This window comes from Stenella coeruleoalba, assembly GCF_951394435.1.
Source record: "Stenella coeruleoalba genome assembly, chromosome: 9".
In the NCBI taxonomy this organism is placed as follows: Eukaryota; Metazoa; Chordata; class Mammalia; order Artiodactyla; family Delphinidae; genus Stenella; species Stenella coeruleoalba.
The window spans coordinates 65,230,941-65,250,086 of NC_137155.1; the positions used below are offsets into that span (position 1 = coordinate 65,230,941).

The window sequence follows — 19,146 nt, forward strand, 5'->3', positions numbered from 1 at the left end:
ATATAAAATTAACTATATTTATTTATTATATAAATATAATATATATATTTATATTATATAAATATATATAATTTGTATTATTATTTTAAACCACTATGGAGAACAGTATGGAGGTTCCTCAAAAAACTACAAATAGAACTACCATATGACCCAGCAATCCCACTACTGGGCATATACCCTGAGAAAACCATAATTCAAAAAGAGTCATGTACCAAAATGTTCATTGCAGCTCTATTTACAATAGCCAGGAGATGGAAAAAACCTAAGTGTCCATCATCAGATGAATGGATAAAGAAGATGTGGCACATATATACAATGGAATATTACTCAGCCATAAAAAGGAACAAAATATTTGTCTTTCTCTTTCTGACTTACTTCACTCTGTATGACACACTCTAGGTCCATCCACCTACTGAGGTACAAATAATTCAATTTCATTTCTTTTTATGGCTGAGTTGCTTCCATGTCCTGACTATTGTAAAAAGTGCGGCAATGAACATTGTGGTACATGACTCTTTTTGAATTATGGTCTTCTCAGGGTATATGCCCAGGAGTGGGATTGCTGGGTCATTTGGTCGTTCTATTTTTAGTTTTTTAAAGGAACCTCCATACTGTTCTCCATAGTGGCTGTATCAATTTACGTTCCCACCAACAGTGCAAGAGGGTTCCCTTTTCTCCACACCCTCTCCAGCATTTATTGTTTGTAGATTTTTTGATGATGCCCATTCTGACTGGTGTGAGGTGATACCTCATTGTAGTTTTGATTTGCATTTCTCTAATGATTAGTGATGTTGAACATCCTTTCATGTGTTTGTTGGCAATCTGTATATCTTTGGAGAAATGTCTGTTTAGGTTTTCTGCCCATTTTTGGATTGGGTTGTTTGTTTTTTTGATATTGAGCTGCATGAGCTGCTTGTATATTTTGGAGATTAATCCTTTGTCAGTTGCTTCATTCGCAAATATTTTCTCCCATATGAGGGTTGTTTTTTCATCTTGTTTATGGTTCCCTTTTCTGTGCAAAAGCTTTTAAGTTTCATTAGATCCCATTTGTTTATTTTTTTTAATTTCCATTTCTCTATGAGGTGGGTCAAAAAGGATCTTCCTGAGATTTATGTTATAGAGTGTTCTGCCTATATTTTCCTCTAAGAGTTTTATAGTGTCTGGCCTTACATTTAGGTCTTTAATCCATTTTGAGTTTTTTAATAGGCATTTTAAAAACTAAAACCAGGATCATATTGTGATACGTTTGCATTTATCTTCCCTGATTTGCAGGTCATGTATTGTGCATTTCATGTTGCTGTTGGTTGTCTTTAACCTTTTTTTTTTTAAATAACATTAAAAACTGTAATCTTCTTACATCAAATCAAGAATGGATAGCAATCTTCTGAGTCCTCATATGATATGTGGGATTTAAAACCTTTTTCCTACTTTAATTGCCCTAATTCTTGGGGGGGTTTTTGTTGTTTGTTTTTTTTTTAATTCTTGGGCTTTATAACACAATTTTAAGTTTTTGACTTAAATTTTAAGAATTAAATTATTCTTTTGTCATATATACTTTCTTTTTCAAAAAGTATTTTTGGACTTGTCTTTGATATTGTAAGTAAATTCTCAACAGTTATTTGCACTAAGTGGTTCCTGTCGTTATCAGCTGACTTTTCACACCATAAAATCTAGTCACAGATTAGTGTCACAGAGGCTAACCTGATTTTTGTCCTTTGCACATAACCCACTTTTTGGCTTATAGGCTTATATATTTTTTTTCCTTTCTTGTAGTTCTTGTATATCAAGTATTTTGTGAAGATGTGCTAAATTTTCTAGGAATGTGATGAAGGCTACCGAGTCAAATTCCCCAGTTTTTTTGGTCTGGGGAAGTGGTACACATTTCTGTCTGATTCTTGCTCTTGTTCTGTCATTGTGTTTCCTTCCTCAGGTCCACCACACAATTTCTCGGCTGACTCTCTGTTCTCTGTCCTAGATATTTATCATCCTCTTTCTTATCATTTTTTATTTCTTTATTTTCTTTCTGTTTTCCTGAAGAGTTTCTAAATCTTGCCTCCTCTACACTGATTTGATTTTCTGACAGTTTCAGTTTTTTCCCAGTAATTGTTGTGGTTCAGATTTCTGCTATCATTACATTTTTAGTTTTCTTGAACACCTTCTTTATCTCACCCAGTCCCCTTTTCATCTCAGACTTTTCTATTCCTATTTTTTTCCTGCTTCATTTCCACAAAAGTTGTATCTTTCATCCTGTTAAGGTTGACAGTTTTTAACAATTTCCTCTCGTTTCTGAAATAAAGCCATTTCAGAGGCTTATTTTTCAGCATCGGGTCTGACATCCTTTATTCATTGTTAATACATTTTCTCCATGGGCATATTTTGCTTCTGTTTTTGCTTTGCTTGTCTATCCATCCCAGAGAACGATAAATCTATATACCCTCTCTTGGGTTCCAGCAACCAGGGCGTAAACAGTTCAAGAAGAAAGCAAGCTCTTCTTACCGTTCGGCAAACTGGTATTCATTGAATGAGCCACTGATAATATTTTTCAATTCAACTCCATCAGCCTTAGTGCTAGAGAGAATTCTTTCCAAACTCCAGTAATATGCTGTAGGAAATCTTAATTTTTAGTGTGGTTGAACATTCCCCCTTCTTTTGACATCTTCATCTGTATTTTATTTTTGGAAGTTAAGAGCCACTTGGGGCCAATAACCTGATGTCATTTTTTTTTTCACTCCAGCAAAGTAATTTCCTGCAGACCCGTTTCTCCAAGGCTCTGAACTTCTATTGACTGGTAAGAGCTTCTACTATTGATGTACTAGGCTGGATTTTCACCTTGTGATGGAGAGAAAATCTCCCTGTTCTCATCCACAGTTCCTAAACCATCCTTTTCCTTCATATTGTGATAAGTTAACCGTCAATAATGAAATATAAAGCACCCTTCTCCTGAAGCATTTTTCTTAGTATTCAGAGAGGGCAAATCCCCAGGGTAAGGATGAGGATGGTTCCCAAGAAATAGAAGCAGTTTATTCACGTTCACTGTGGGACCCTTTTTGGTTTTGAATTTATAGGGAGCCTGACCTTCCAAAAACTGGAGTTCTGTGCTATGATGGAAGTCACCAAGTGAAATGCTTTACTAGTCTCATAAACTCAATCTATGCAAGTGCCTCTTGTATGAACCTTGTCTTTTATTTTCTGTGTTCTGATGCTTTCATTTCTAAGGCCTTGCTGACCTTGGAGGGACTACCCCTCCCGGGGCTAGCTGACTCCTAGAGATAGTGAACAACTGGACAGTTAGCACGCCTTTCAAATGCAAAGCAACCAATCCGGAGCCCTTATCCCCAGTCACTGCCTTTATCCAGCTTTCACATTCTGGGCCACTGTCCACTTGCCCTAATCTCCACAGGGTCAGGTACTAGAAAACTGACAGACTAGGAACTGACTCTGTGCCCCAGAGCCCATTGAAATGGTCCAAATTAGCCAATCCTAAGTCCGTGTACCATGCCAGACCCATTCCTTCCTTCAGAAATCATAATAAAGGCTCTTGCTCACAATTTTCCCCTCTCCCTCTGCCTCCTGACCAACCCTGGTGCTTCCCTATGTAGCCCTCCATGATGTAGTATGCCCCTCTTCTTGGCATCTGTGAGTATAACAAACTATTTTTACAGTGGCAGTTGTCTTCTGATCTGGAGGCCTTACCATACTTAAAGCATAATAAAACCTATATTTGAAAGCACCTTTAAATGACAGAATTAAAACTATTTTAGGGGCTTCCCTGGTGGCGCAGTGGTTGAGAGTCCGCCTGCCGATGCAGGGAACACGGGTTGGTGCCCCAGTCCGGGAGGATCCCACATGCCGCGGAGTGGCTGGGCCCGTGAGCCATGGCCGCTGAGCCTGTGCGTCCGGAGCCTGTGCTCCGCAACGGGAGAGGCCACAACAATAAGAGGCCCACGAACCGCAAAAAGGAAAAAAAAACAAAACTATTTTAGCCTCCTACTTTATGTTTATTCCTCAAAGCTGAGGAAGTCAAGGAATAATTTAGAGATAAGAGTCATAGGGTTGGGACAGGGAGAAAAGAGAAAGAAAGAAGGCCCCAGAGCTACCTTTAACGCCATGTGGACTTCAATCTCCAATCAGTACTCATGACATCAGTGCCCTTTCCTAAAATAAGTAGGTTCTAGAATCAACACCAGGAGGTTAGTGAGTCTTCCCTACTTTGTCTGGATAGCGGGAGGCAGGTGGTGTAAGTGTGCAGATGGCGGTGTCCACACTGGCAGGTGGAGAGGTGTGTGCAAAGCACACTACCGTGCGGGTTGGTCTCCCTAGTGCTTTCTGCTCACCATGTTTCCCCCACACTTCGTTCAGTTCACCTCTCTTTAGTCTCTAACCTTTCTATTCTGACTTTAAACACAGTATTTCTTTTGTTCCCACTGAATTCTGTATTTTTTCACAAATTGAATTCTCCCAAGGGCTTCAATTAATACATGGCTTTAAGAAGTAATTATTTTGTTTTTGCTGTCAGCAGCACTGACAGGGAACCCAGCTCTGCTCTGGCAAATGAGCAGACTTGCTGGCACTGGCTTCCGGTGGGCAGGGAGAGGATGCGGGGCTGACTCCTTGAAGGTCACGAATAAACAAAGTTCCTTTTTATTTTAATTCTTTTGCTGTTAAATGGACTATTCTTTCTTTCATCAAGCTCCTACTTTTATTCCTCTAAGTTCTTGGTGAATTTCATGATTAAATTCTTTATGAAATTATTTATCCATCAATTATTAAAGAATCCCATGCCTAAATTCTCTTCAAAAACTAAAGTGCAAGTGTGATTAGAAGCCAATTGAGGTCCTACTGATTTTTTTAAAACTAATTACATACAAACATTTAAACAGTGAATATTCACTGAGTGTTTACGCTATGGCCAGGCACTGTTCTAGGTACTGGGTGCACATCAGTGAACAAAATAGAATTCTTTCTATCATCATTTAAATTTAAGATAATTTCACCATAGTGTTGGCACATAGAAGCAATATTGCCAAAAATATAGAGATAAAAATCTAAATATCCAATTTTTTTCTACCTAGGTTGCTCTGAAAAGATTGACTTATTCTAATGCTTTGACCTCCCAGATGGAGTACGGCAAAAGAGCACTTGTCCAAGTTATGGCTGGGAGAGACTCAGATCCCTAAGTCAGGGTGGAAGGCATAAGGTTTTTTCATTGGTTCTGCCAAAGCTGGTTTCTTCCCTACAAATATTGAACACCACTAATGAGTTAGTGCAGTTGCCATACATACTCTGGTAATGGGTGGGTTGTCTGTCTGAGGGGTCATTGTTCTGAGTCCCCATGGGTATTTTAGTGGGAAGCTGGGTGAGGCCAAGTCAGAAACTGCTAGTTAGGTTCCACATGAAACCAGCAATGGCTGGTTTTGGTAGTTAGATTTTCAAAAGCCTGTTTATTCTGCAAACAGCAGGTAGTCCATTAATATTAGAAACCCCATAGTCTAAAGCTACATGATGAAAATCTAGCTTTATCTCTGACCTAAGACGATCGTTTTTTAAGAGCCAGAAAATCTTCTTGGTATGTGTTTGTGTTGGAAGGATTAGGGAGAATCATGTTTCCTGAAGGAAACATCAAGGTGTTAGGGCATTTTGTTTTTATTAGTAGCTGGTCAAAAGTGACTAGAAAGATAGGCTGTCTCTCATGGTTGGAAGTGTTAGTATTGTCTATAGCCAAAAAAACTAAGTCAAGGATGAGGGAAGGGCAGGAACTCCTGACCTGAAGCATGGCAGATACCTGCATTGTGCCAGGCACAGAGGTGATGCTTTGTGAGTGAATAAATGTTGACTTGTTCTCGAGAGTATGCAAAATGCCTCCAGGACCCTCCCAGAAATATTTTGGGTGAGGCTCCTTTGTAGGAAGCAGGTCTTCTGTGAGCTGGTGAGGTTTCCTCTGTGAGTGATATCAGGACCTGAATGCGATCTATTTTTTGCCAAAAACCTTGTGAGGATGCTTCTGTGAATTAATAGGGTCTAGATCCCTAGGTTTCAATACTTGTTTTAGCCAAAAATCTGCTAAATCTCTTCTTTAAGCGGAAACTCTGTATTTAGAACAGGTAGAAGCAGAGATTCTCTGGGGGAGGCCCTGAAGCATATCCTCCTGGGCTCTCTCCCCACAGTAACCTCCACAGGGCACAGTTTGAAAATACTGGCCTAGAGATCCATTCTGGGCTAATTAGATTCCCTGAACAGGTTGAAGTATATTTAATCTTTGCCCTTACTATCCCTGATTCAGGAGTTAAGATTTGGTCATTTGATCTCATTCTCGAGATTCACTGATTTCCTAATCAAATGCTGGGAGATTACTCAACAAAAATACTATCAGAGGTTGAACGCTGTGACGAATGCCCCCTGGTAGTCGGCCATTTGACACCAACTTCGCTTTGAGGCTTCCAATTTTCAAGACAAATGTATGGAGGATCAAAGTTCTGCTTGAGGAAGAAAATCTCACATATGTAAGAGCCCAACATTGAAATTCACATCATGGTGCATGAGCTTTAGGGGATGGATTAGAGGTTGGGATGGGGTTTCATGTGAGCATTTTCTTTTCATTTTGTTCTATCATCGAATTCACTAACAATTTCATTGATACGGCTTTATTTGATAGTTTGAGCTTCTAACAGAGTCCAAGATCATGCTGATTGCTTCATTTTCCTTTTTCTTCTCTCTTTCTTCTTTTTTTTTTCTTTTGCAAAGTGTTATTGAAATAATAATTCACATACATTACCCATTTAAAGTACGCAATTCAGTGGGTTTTGGTATATTCACAGAGTTGTGCAACCACCGTAATAGTCAATTCTGGAACATTTTTCATCACTTCAAAAGGGAACCCCACATCTTTTTAGCTGTCACGATTATATTCTCCACAGACCTAAGCAAACACTACTCAACTCTCTATCTCTAGGAATTTGCCTATGTAGACATTTTATATAAATGGAATCATATGACATGTGGTCTTTTGTGACTGGCTGCTTTTACTTAGCACAATGTTTTCAAGGTTTATCCACGATATAGCATGAAATCAGTACTTCATTCCTTTTTATGGCTGATTAATATCCCATTGTATGGATAACCACATTTTGTTTGTCCATTCATCAGTTGATGAATATTTGGGTTGTTTCTACATTTTGGCTATTATCAGTAACGCTACTATTAATATTTGTGTACAAATTATTGTGTGGACATGTGTTTTCATTTATCTCGGGTATATATCTGGAGTGGAATTACTGAGTCAAATGTCAATTCTATGTTTCACTGTCTGGGGAACTGCTAAACTGTTTTCCAAAGTAGCTGCACCATTTTACATTCCCACTAGCAGTGCATGAGGATTGCATTTTCTCTGTATCCTCACCCACACTTATTATTACCTGACTTTTGAGTTACAGGCATATCTCATTTTATTGTGCTTTACAGAGAGTGCATGTTTAAACATTGAAAGTTTGTGGCAACCCTGAGTTGTCAGATGATTAGCAATGAAGTATTTTTAAATTAAGGTGTGTACATTGTTTTTTAGACATAATGCTATTGCACACTTAATAGACTACAGTGTAGTGTCAACATAACTTTTACATGTACTGGGAAATCAAAAAAATTGTGTGACTCCCTTTATTGAGCTAATCACTTTGTCTCAGTGGTCTGGAGTCAAACCTGCAATATCTCCAAGGTATGCCTTTATTGCCATTCTAGTGAATGTGAAGTGGTATCTCACTGTGGTTTTGATTTGCATTTCCCTAATGACTAGTGATGTTGGGCATCTTTTCATGTGCATACTGGCCATTTGTTTATCTTCTCTGGAGAAATGTCTATTCAGATGCTTTGCCAATTTTTATTATTATTAATTTTTTTTAGAAGATGGGGGTAGGAGTTTATTAATTAATTAATTTATTTTTGCTGTGTTGGGTCTTCGTTTCTGTGTGAGGGCTTTCTCTAGTTGTGGCGAGCGGGGGCCACTCTTCATCGTAGTGCACGGGCCTCTCACTATCGCGGCCCCTCTTGTTGCGGAGCACAGGCTTCAGACGCACAGGCTCAGTAGTTGTGGCTCATGGGCCCAGTTGCTCCGCGGCATGTGGGATCCTCCCAGACCAGGTCTCGAACCCATGTCCCCTGCATTAGCAGGCAGATTCTCAACCACTGCACCACCAGGGAAACCCCAGATGCTTTGCCAATTTTTAATTGGGTTACTTGTTATTACTGAGTTATAAGGGTTCTTTGTATATTCTAGATGCAAGGCCCTTATCAGATACATGATTTGCAAATATTTCCTCCCATTCTGTGGGTTGTCTTTTCACTTTCTTGATAGTGTCTTTTGAAAGTACCTAATTAATTTCAAAGAAGCCCAACGTATCTATTTTTTCTTCTTACCTTGCTTATGTTTTGGGGTCATATCTAAGAATCCATTGTCCAACCCAAGGTCACAGAGATTTACCCTTATGTTTCCTTGTGTGAGTTTTATAGTTTTGGCTCTTACATTTAATCCTTTGATCCATTTGGAATTAATTTCTGTATATGGTTCTTGTTTTGTTATTTCTTTCTTCTTTCACTTTTAGGTCTTCAGAGATGCAAAATTCTAATTTGTTTAAGGCAAATTGGCTGAGTAATATGTGGAAGTATTAATAAACTGGTTATTAGTGTGCTGAAGGGGGAAATTTAGGCAATGGGGTTAGTTGGTTTTGAATTTGTATGATATATTATGTGATCTACACATCTAAAGCTTCCTGGATAAAATTGTGGTCAAATGATATTCAGAATTTCATCTTCACTCCCTCCTTGCAAATGAACACTTCTTCCATTTTACTTATTAATATTCATACCGTGTTTCCATTCTTGCTATACAAGCCATTCTGAACCATGCTGCTTACATAACCCAGCTTTTGTTTCTCATTAAAAAAAAAAAACCTCTTTTCTCCATAGGCATACTGTTTCACACACACACACACACACACACACACACACACACACACACAGATACACACACTGCTACCTCTTCCCAATATGCTCATGTGTTTGCTGGCACAGATGTCCCTGCAATTCCCCTCTTCTTGTCACTCACCTTTCAAGTTATATACGCATCTGAGGTTTCTCTGTAATTTTTACAGTCACGGTTCAGCATGGGGGCAATCTGGATGATAAGAAAAAAAATCACAATGGAAAGGAAGGGCAAGATAACACACTAGAGTATTTAGTCATTCCTTTGTGTTTTAGTGTAGAAATGTAGGATTTAACCACGGAGTAAGCATAATGCGTAATTATCACATTGGGATGCTAAACACAGGCGCTGCATTCACTCTGTGCATAGAGTAAAATCTGGTTCATGGAAAAATGCAAAACCTGCATTTTTCCAACAAAATAAATGAGTGGGGGTGGAAGGAGACTGGCATTCTGATGATTTTTTCAGAATACTAATGCCCACCAGAGGCGGTGGCAGGGTTGGCAGGTCTCGACTGCATTATGCCAACAGAAAAGTGAGGGTATCGCCTCCCTCTTTAGATGTCTCTCTTTTTTTTTTTTTAGAAGATGTTGGGGGTAGGAGTTTATTAATTAATTAATTTATTTTTGCTGTGTTGGGTCTTCGTTTCTGTGTGACAGCTTTCTCTAGTTGTGGCAAGCGGGGGCCACTCTTCATCGCGGTACATGGGCCTCTCACTATCGTGGCCTCTCTTGTTGTGGAGCACAGGCTTCAGACGCGCAGGCTCAGTAGTTGTGGCTCACGGGCCTAGTTTCTCCGTGGCATGTGGGATCCTCCCAGACCAGGGCTCGAACCTGTGTCCCCTGCATTAGCAGGCAGATTCTCAACCACTGCGCCACCAGGGAAGCCCTAGATGTCTCTTATGGCAGCAGCCCAACAGGTACTTTTGACCAACCAACAAGTAATTCTTTTGTATCTCTATGGAGGAAAACATTGTCCAAGTGCTCAACAAGAACCCAGCCAGGAAAACTAAAGCAATACTCATGAAGTAATTGGAGGACAATTCAGCATCAGATTTTGTGATCCTGAATATGAGGGCTGAAGGAGTACAGAAGAGGGAGGTCAATGAGCCTTAGAGGTGGGAGTAGTGGGGTGTCGAGTAGCTTTCATGGAGAATGTGGGTTGGGATTGGGTTATGAAAAATGAAAACAATTTTTAAAAGTAAAAGGGAAAAAAGAGAGGGTACACCACATGCAAGAAAAGGACAGAAACTCAGCCTTACGATGGACCAGGCACTGGGCAGAGCCTTGTTATGATCTCACTTGGAATGCTGAACAATTCTGAAAGTGGGTGTAATTTCCTCTTCGAGTTTAATGACTTGATCCTGGTCACACATCTTCTAAGCAGTAACATGGTGTTTGAATCAAGAGTCCTGAGTCTTCCCCAGCAACACACCTTGTAGCTGCTGTCCTACAACCACAGAGACTGGAGTTATGATCAATGGTCTCTGGATCAGCTCTAATTCCTCCCTACCGCTCTCCCTCTGACCTACCAGACAACAAAGAGATTGATAATCACTGTTTCAGGTCATGAGTTCCCAATTTGCTGATCCTTAGAATTATTTTAGTAGTTAAAAAGAAAAAAAAAAAGCAGTGACCTGTTTCTAAACCCCCCTCCAGACCTAATGAAACCAACTATCCAGAGATAAGATGCTTGAGTCTTTTCCAGTTGTACTCCATCACCTCATAAGTACCTTGGATAAAGTGGGCATCAATAAATGGCTATCAAATGAATGAATAATTAATGCCTTAGCTAAATCACTGTTTTATCTACTAATTTGATGATTTTGAGTTCCTTGTTGCCTTGGTTTATTTCTTCTGTGTTACACCATGGTCATTCTTTTGTGGAAACATCTGTTTCTGAGTGATGAAAATGAGGACTTACAGGGTTTTTCCAGTCTGGAGTCCATTGTGAATGCAAAATACATTTTTAAAAATTGAAATACAATTGACATACGGTATCATATTAGTTTCAGGTGTACATCATAGTGATTCGATATTTATACACATTTCGACATGGTCATCACAATAAGTCTAGCTACCATCTGTCCCAAAGTACATTTGACCAGGACTTAGAGAAAGGCAGATGCATATCTCTAGAACTGAGTGAAAACACACCCCAACTTTCCTCTCCTTGTTACCCTGGCTGTCTTTTCATCCTAATCTAAAAACCACTGTGTTAAGACCAGCCTTGACTGTTTCTCTTTTCCCAGAGTTAAACATCAGGGTTTTTTTGGGTTTTTTTTGTGTGTTTTTTTTTAACCCTCTTTACAATTGTTGTGCTATGTAATAGAAGAGTGATTGATAGACTCTTGCTGATTTTCCTAAACTGGCCCAAATCACCTCTGGTAGTTGAGTTTCATCGAGGGGAGGAAGATGGAGACAGGCAAGTAAACTTACTTGGTCTTTATTAATTCCATTTGTCATCTGATTTCTGTCAAGTTCTAGATGTTTGGGGTTGGATTGTGTTCATCAGGATGATTAAAACATTGCTTGATTTGGTTCCAAATTGAAGTGCTTGATAAAGTGGTCCTGTGATTTGCCCATCGCTTTCTTCCATCCACTTCAGCATGCTGCCAAGGCTTTTGCACATTCTCATATAGACAAGTGATTGGAGACATGTGACACCATGATTAGAAATACTGGAGTTCTCCAAGTTTGAGTGCTTCAGTCTTAGCCATAATAATTAGCGCAATAAAAACAGGAAAAGTCTAATTGAGATTCACCCCTCTTTAGCATCCAATGGATCTGAGATGATATTTCAGCCTTGCTTCATTTTCCCTTCTGCATTTATTATTCCATTATTATAAAATGTCACTTTGCCTATAAAATATTTTGCCTTGCTGTCAAGTTTTATTTGGTGCAGCTTTTAAGTCAGGAGCATTTGTGGCTGATCGCTCCAGTCTGTGCCAAAGGAATTTTCCAGGTTATAGTGTTTGTTAGTTTTGTAAATACAGACACTGTTTTTAAGGTAGTTTGGAAACAAACATTTGCTTAAAAGAAGTCATACTTAAGCAAAAGACACACATTCACAATTTTTCTTGGGTCTGAAGGGAACATCCTCTATCATATAAACTGAACTTTAAAAATTGCTTTTAGAATTGATTTGGGTGGAAGAAAAGGGCCAACGATCTATGCCATTCATGGGACAGTTAGTCACCAGGGAGAAGAGCAAACTGTTTGGAACAAAAAGGAAAGAGTTCCTTAACAGCTTTAACACGCATGAGATGATTCAGTTTTGCCACGTTATCCTGGTCTGCTCCATTTTCCCACCCACCATTTCAATTTCAGTGACCTTTTCCTTATCATCCATCTTTGAAAACTGTCATCCAAATTTCCAGCTGCTTCTCCAGCATGTAAAACCCGAGCCAGCCTGGTGGAAGCTCCAACTGTTGCCCTTTCCTCCTACTGCTTCTTCCTACATAGAAACTCTTCATTAAATTAATTCTCTCCTTATAGTTTGATGAGCAGCAGCTTGTTAGCAGGAGCACATCCTTAGTCTTTGAAAAGGAAACAAATTAAAATACTGACTGTTTTGAGATGAGAAACCATTTTTGTAGGAAAAAAAAATCCAATAAGAGCTCTGGTTAATTGATGCACTCAGTATGTTTTAGTTCATGCTTATGAGATTTGCATGACCACACAAATTTAGTGTTCTGTCTTCAGTCTACCAGATTGCTTTTCCCATAAAGTAAGCCTTCTTTATTGCTGGTGTTTGCAGTGCATCCCTTCCAGGCATAGTAATAGACATGAATTATTTTTGAAGAAAGCCAACGATTCCCATCTAAATCCAGTTTTCAAGTGTTTTGTCAATAGACAAGATAGCTTACTATTACCTCTAAGGACATCAGCACTTTTGATAAAAGTGTAACAAGTTAATAGATTTTCCTTTTTTTCAGGGAAAGAGCTTTGCTTTGATGAGGTTTTGTCTTTGCTAAATTCATTGTGGATGGAATACTACCTTTATCACAGCTCTGGACATGCTGCTTAGACCACCCTTTAGAATGTGTCACAATGACCACAGTCAGCTTTCAGTAAAGACAACAGATGAGGACCAATGACTTATGGCCAGTACCACTCTGATCTGTGTGTAGTTACAGACTGTCTCCATTTCAGATACCCTTGCTGTCAACCAGCTTGCATTAGAGATCGTTCACTATGATTGAATAGCTATATGTGAAGTTGCAACATTACTAACGCAAAGGAAAGAACCAATGGAGAAGGAAAACCCCAAATCAGATGTACTAAAAAGAGTTTACATTTTTGATTAATTTACAATGTAATTGGAGGCCTTATGATGGAGCCCCAGTCAACTTCTCACTGAAAAGTGAGGATTTGGGCACAGAAATCATCTCACTTGATCATTACCAATGCCCAGGTGTGAGAACTGATAGATGTCAGAAGGAAAAAGGGAAGAAATGTGGTGTCAGCTGAAGGAAGGAAGAAAAGCTAGGAGGAATTTAATGTCACAAAAAATAAGCCACGTGGAGAATAGTGGGCCGTCACACGTGCTCTATGACCTGTTCTCTTTTTTTTTTAGCTTACTGAAATTTTATTTATTTATTTATTTATTTATTTTGGTTATATGTTTCTTATTTTTATTAATTTTTATTGGAGTATAGTTACTTTACAATGTCGTATTAGCCTCCACTGCATAACAAAATGAATCAGCCATACACATGCAGATATCCCCTCCCTTTTGAACTTCCCTCCCATTTAGGTTACCACACTACATTAGGTAGAGTTCCCTGTGCTATACAGTATGTTCCCATCAGTTGTCTATTTTATACATGGTATCAATAATGTATATGTATCAATCCTAGGCTCCCAGTTCCTCCCACCCCACCCCTTTCCCCCTTGGTATCCATACCTTTGTTCTCTATGTCTATGTCCCGTTCTTGCACTTACATCATTCTTTAATACTTTAGACCTTCAGGGCAAGAAAGGAAGGTGAAGGTGAGGATCAACAACTTTTTCAGGTGATCAACTTTACGGTTGAGTTCAAGTGCCAAGAGGCAGTGGACATCCCTGACTCAGTCACACAGATGCCCCTTTAAGGGCAATTTGCAAAGGTGGGTTTCTGTACTTGGTCCAGTTGTCTTGGTAGATAGTGGAGCTGATGAAAACTTCCCGGCGAGGAGCTTGTGGTAATTGAATAGATCCTCAGGCTGGCTGCCATCTGGGAATATGGTCCCAGATACCCACATGGCAGGGCCGCTGGGTAACTCACCGTGGTCAGGGGTGCCCCTGCTCCCAGAGCTGGAGGCTGCATTCTCACTATAAAGGAGTCTCATATACCCATTTTACAAGAGCAATTGCATTCAGCCTTCGGTGTGCCTGGGAATCCACTGTGCTTGGCTTGATCTAACTCCCCCCGTGCACAGAATGGACTGTGGTTTAATGTGGATTTTCTTTTCTGCCTCAACAGAATGGGTTTCCTGCATGAATCACCTTTATTGTGGTTTTACTCTGGGGCACTTAGCCATGTTATAAATGATATTTAGAGGCATGAAATAAATCTGCTGCCCCTTTGATTCCCCAATCCTACAAACCAAAAAAGCTTAGGTTTATTTAGCAATCTATTTCCAGAGAGGCCAACAGGGCTTTTAGTTGGTTGACGGCAGAAGACGAACGGGCAGTTTCGAGGCAGCCTGTGAAATGGCTCATGCGAGAGCTCCTTGTATTCCTTGCCCTGTCATTTGTCTTCCAAGATTCTGTTAGCAGATCTTCTTCCATCTCTGAATTCATGCTGTGTGCAGCATGAAACTATCTTTTCAAAGTTGCAGCCTTTTTTCTGAATACTACCTTCGACAGGTTCCTCTACTACCGACTGGAGACAAACCTTTATTGGCACAGCATTTCTGGGCAGGATGAGCCAAAGTGAGTCCAGGAACTTCCAGGATCAGCCTCATTAACTGGATGAAGCTACTGAGTCCTTTATTTCCCTCCTCTCCCTCTTAAAAAAAAAAAAAGGGCAATGATCATATTTCAGACAGGTGCCTCCAGAACAAATCTTTCAATGTTTTCCTTTAGCATCCTTCAGTTCTTCACATCAGTGTCTTATTTCAGCAACTGTTCCTAGTTGCTCAAGGCGTTGCTCAAGGCGTTTTACAGAGAGTAAACTTCCTGGGTGACGGGGCATACCATCCCCCAGTGACAAGGGACCTGCACCCTCCTGAGGCTCTGCTCAAGGCTGGCCTTGATCTCCCGTGCAAGATTGCTTTGCTTTTCTCTCTATTGCACACTCTGTTCCTGGAACCCAGCAGTCCTGTGATCTGTCCTTGTCAGGATTTGAAACGGATACATTTCAGTAAACATGCAGAGGCAGCAGTCAGGCGAGGAGTTCGGCAAATTCCTCCCCTGCAGGAAGGAATCTCCGGCTCATCCTGTCACCTGGTGAGTTCTTCTTGTTCAGGGGTGTTAGTGGCACCAGAGGTAGCTGGGATTCTTCCACAACAGGCTGACTTTCATTTCTAATGAGGCTTTTCAGAGGCAGCCTGGCCCTCAGCTGGATTCCTGGAGAAGGGCATGTGGTTGACCCTCTGATGCAGGTTTATGGACACGCTCTGTTGTTCCTTGTATGCTAACAAATCGTGCCCGTCTCACACATCAGTGATTCTTCAAACCCATGGCCAATTCCCCAAGAGGAACCTTGAAAGTTACCAGCTGCAAAAATCAGAAGTTCATTTCCCAGGCAAAATGGAGATTTGGCAATAGTTTAAAACTTTTTTACTTTGAAATAATTATAGACTGATAAGAAGTTGCAAAACCAGTACAGAGAGGTCCCATGTTCTCATCACTCAGCTTTCCCCAATGATACCATCTTATGTAATACAGTACATTAACTCAATCAAGAAATTGGCAATATTTTTATGGCAGGAGAGAATGGGCATCAAAAAGCCTGAGAGGTACACTTAGTATTTGGAGTTCTGGTCCACTATTTGCTTAAAGAATGGCTATAAATTAGTCACACACAGACATTCCATGTGTCATGAAAAAAAAAGATCCCATTAAAAGCTATTCCGGGCCACCTTGAACTCTATTCCCACACAGAAAAAATTCTATGTAAAAGGTAGTGCATTACTCTGAGGGAGGCGGGGTCCTTTATTCCAAAAATAAGAGACCTTCAAACAGTCTTAGTTATCTTTAAAGGTAAGTGATCTTGGCTAATTGGGTCACTCCTGGCATCTTTTGTGGGATCCCAATTTCCCAGATATCTTGAACACTATGTTGGCTGAATGAAGCTTAGGGAAGGGTGGAAGAGTCAGCCTTATTAATAGTCATGTACCTAGGATGGGTTGGCAAAATGTGGTTGACACTTATTTATTACATAGGAGTTAGGAGCTTGAATCCTGAACTCAGACAGGTCAAGTTTAAGTCCCAGGCTTGCCCCTTACCAGAAGGTTAACTTTAAACAAGTTACTTGACTCTCTAAACCTCATTTTTCTTATGCATGAAATGAGGACAACACAGCACCTGAGAAATCAATGTCAGTTGATTGGAAACTCTCAGGCATCTAGTAGGTGCTCAATAAATTTTAGCTGTTGCTATGAATAATTATCTCTGATTAGGGTATTCTGGGAGGTGATTTTTATTCCCTTCAGTTTCTTGGATTTATTTTCAAAGCTGGTCCAGATAATTTGTGAAATATCTTCCAGTCTTGTGGTATGAAAAGTAGCTGGATGAGAGTGACTGTTCATTATATTTGGAAAACCATTTTGATTCCCATTACAGTTATTATTTTAAAAGAGTAATTGCTCACTATCCTATAATGCATTATAAATCACTATGTAGCTTCCACATTATTGACTGTTGATAAGTTACTTACATTATAGAATAGTCTAAAATTGGATCAAAAAACAGTTGCAGGATTTTAAAATCTAAAGTCAGTAAAACCCAGGTCCATGTAGCTAGTCTAAAGTTAATGGGTCTAGATCTATAGTTATCTAGACATTAACTTCTTAAAAAATATAACAGAGGCCATTGGAATTCCTTGTGACAACTAGTCAAACATTAAGGAACATTAGTTGTTTTTGAAATTTTTTTTTTTGTTCTGAAAAGTAGATCTCTCTGTTACCATGGTTGCCTGTGTCTTGTTTATAATTATAGGTTTTCTTTTCCTGGCACATCAGTAACCAATAGCAAATCTACCCTTTTCAACATCAGCCCTACTTTAGTTGATAATTTATTAATAAATCACTGAAGATTGCATGTAAATAATTTTAGGCTTAGATTTTAGAGTGGATGAAGAAGCTTTGCACTGTCTCCCCCAAATATGTTCTTTTTAAACAGAATATTATACTCCCAAATAGGTTGATACAAGTTAGTAGAATGAAGAAAAAGTGGTTTATGTCAAAGCTTTTACGGGAAGAATTATCAGCAAATAGTGTTGGCAAAATGAAAGGAGCCCTAATTGTGGCATTAGGAGGCTTTGTTGCCATTTAATGAGAGGCTTTGTAAACAAAGACTACTCTACAGTGGTCTAGCTCAGAAGGCAGATATTTCTGATTAGAACTACATCCTGTTAGGGCTTAAATTTTAAAAGTAACACCTCATGAGTAACTGTAGTCTTTTGGCGTCTTATACTGAGAACCAGTCCAAGTGTATTACAGTGCCAGGAAGGGGGAACCTACGTTGGTGATACCAAAACAGAATGCCCGGAACCAAAACCCAATCCTTTGTATCAGATTGTTATCGGCAATGTGTACCTATGCTTTCTTTGTTTTCCCCTTCTTGGCGGGGAGGGGTGGGAGGGACAGACAAAATTGCTGCCTTGAAACTTCTATGAATTGTGTTTTCAGTGTACCAAAAATATTAGAAAATATTTGTTTCCGCTTTGATTCTAACAATGCAGTCTCAGACGAATAGAAGAAACCCGAGGCTATCCGTAAGACTTTCCTTTTCCAGGAAAGCACATAGTTTTTAAAGAAAATTTAAGTTAACATCGATCTGGTATCTGGCTATGGAACTACTTTCTGGGCATAAAAGACATGGAAGGACTCACAAAGAGAACTATCAATATATTCAACTGCTTAAAAATGAAGAAGTTTCATATATCCAAAATATCGTAAATACAATTAAATGCCAAACAGGAACCGTATTTAACCACAACAGTCACAGGCACAGACAAATTAGAATATTTTTAATACTTAGTAAGTTTATATTAAAAAAAAAGTCACTAAGTAGCAAATGATGGAAACACACAATTCACACTGGCAGAAAAACAACTGGCTGAATAACTATATCAGCAAAGCACATAAAGTTGCTAATATTAAAATAATGAAACTTAGAAACAACAATGAGATACTGTTTTTTCTTCTATGAAATTAGCAAAGAATTAAAATACTGGATATAAGGTGTACCTTTCAATGCTGCCATAGATTCCTTCAGTATAGTGAGGGCCAGGGCTCTGGTGTCAGATCATTGGGTCCAAAAATCTGGTTGTATGACTTTGGGAAAGTTATGTAACCTCTTTGTGCCTCAGTTTGTCATCTGTAAATGGGTATAAAATAATACCTACTTTATATTGTTATGGATAAAGTTAAATGAGATAATACACGTAAAGCATTTAGCATGGTATCTGGCAGATAATAAGACTTCAACAAAAAAGGTAGCTGCTATCAGCTACTATTAGAGTCTCATTCACTGTTGATAGAAGTTTAATCTACTAATTGTAATAAAACCAGAAAGCAATATGGCAATACTTAATCAAACAAAGCCTTAAAAATAATCAAGTATATTTTTAGGAAAGGGTTCCAAGAAAGTACTCTGATGTTCACAAACATTATGTGCAAAGATGGTCATAAAGATAAAATATTCCATATGACCTAAATACTCAACAATAGAAACATGAATTTTACTTGATTATGGGGCATCTCTCTATGATAGAATACAACATGGCTATCAAAATTATGCTTTTTTAAAGAGGTTTTAATGATATTGCCTATGCTTAAGAAATAACATTAACTTTAAAAGCAGAATATGAAATTATATTTACAATATCCAATTATGTGAATGTAGATATAAATTAAAGATGTAAATACAGAAAAATATAAGGAAACAACAAACATTTTAGTGGTTGTTATTTCTGGGCAGTGAGATTATGGGTATTTTCAAAAATATACTTTTTTGTATTTA

The 19,146-nt window shown here is 39.0% G+C and overlaps 2 protein-coding genes across 9 annotated transcripts in view; one reads left to right on the forward strand and one right to left on the reverse strand.

Moving 5' to 3' along the window:
• ELMO1 (engulfment and cell motility 1) overlaps positions 1-19,146 on the reverse strand; it is a 777,407-nt gene that overhangs the window by 573,143 nt on the left and 185,118 nt on the right. The gene's annotated exons all lie outside the window — the stretch shown is intronic.
• LOC307191147 (putative G-protein coupled receptor 141) overlaps positions 1-19,146 on the forward strand; it is a 186,587-nt gene that overhangs the window by 19,233 nt on the left and 148,208 nt on the right. For 2 of the 4 annotated variants that reach the window (XR_013829607.1, XM_079930933.1), the window contains one exon: positions 13,938-15,405. The exons of the other annotated variants lie outside the window; for them this stretch is intronic. The gene's annotated coding sequence lies outside the window, so the exon portion shown is untranslated. The remainder of the gene's footprint in view (positions 1-13,937; positions 15,406-19,146) is intronic. 4 annotated transcript variants of the gene reach the window in all.